At 56.2% G+C, this 762-nt stretch overlaps 1 protein-coding gene across 1 annotated transcript in view; it reads left to right on the top strand.

Moving 5' to 3' along the window:
- The window catches only part of MYADM (myeloid-associated differentiation marker), a 30,495-nt gene that overhangs the window by 21,055 nt on the left and 8,678 nt on the right, over nt 1–762 (top strand). Inside the window, exon 2 of the mRNA XM_011959380.1 lies at nt 231–356. The gene's annotated coding sequence lies outside the window, so the exon portion shown is untranslated. The remainder of the gene's footprint in view (nt 1–230; nt 357–762) is intronic.

The following is a 762-nucleotide window of genomic DNA, read 5'->3' on the forward strand; positions in this document are numbered from 1 at the left end:
TGCAGTGGCACAATCTTGGCTCACTGCAACCTCCACCTCCCGGGTTCAAGCCATTCTCCTGTCTCAGCCTCCTGAGTAGCTGGGACTACAGGAGGTGACATCAGGCTTGATTAATTTTTTTGTATTTTTAATGGAGATGGGGTTTCATCATGTTGGCCACGCTGGTCTCAAACTCCCGACCTCAGGGGTGATCTGCGGGCCTTGGCCTCCCAAAGTGCTTAGGATGATAGAGGTGAGCCACTGCGACCCGCCTTCACTCTTCAAATGTTTGCTTCCTGTTCCTGCTACCCTGAAGCCCAATGGTGAGGGGCCCTAGTGTCTACAGGGGAACCGCTGCCACCACAAGGAATAACACAGTAAGTTGTGTAAGTGGAGATCACCTCTGGGCCGTTTGGGGTACCTCGAGTGTGTCACTATGGGGTCAGGCAGTGACTGATTTAGGCAGGAAGGGGGAAAGATTTAGGGCTACACTTGGGGCCAAGGAGGCCTGTGAGTGGAACCTAGAGGCGTCCCAGGGGAGTCTCCAACTAACACCATGTCCCGACTCCCTATCCGTCCATAGCCCTCCCTCCTTGGACAAGGCCTGATCTGGACGCATTGAGACCTCCCTCCCCTGTGCAGGGCCCAGAATGACAAAGAGGGTCTGTGCCCCCTTCCCTTTGCAGAGGCACAAAAAGTGCGCTCACAGGCTCTACCTTCCTCTGCCCAACCCCCTCTCCACTCCTGCAGACCCCCCCCCCACTCTTCCTGCAGGTCCCCCTC

Source organism: Colobus angolensis, unplaced genomic scaffold (genome assembly GCF_000951035.1).
Source record: "Colobus angolensis palliatus isolate OR3802 unplaced genomic scaffold, Cang.pa_1.0 Scaffold490, whole genome shotgun sequence".
Classification (NCBI taxonomy): Eukaryota; Metazoa; Chordata; class Mammalia; order Primates; family Cercopithecidae; genus Colobus; species Colobus angolensis.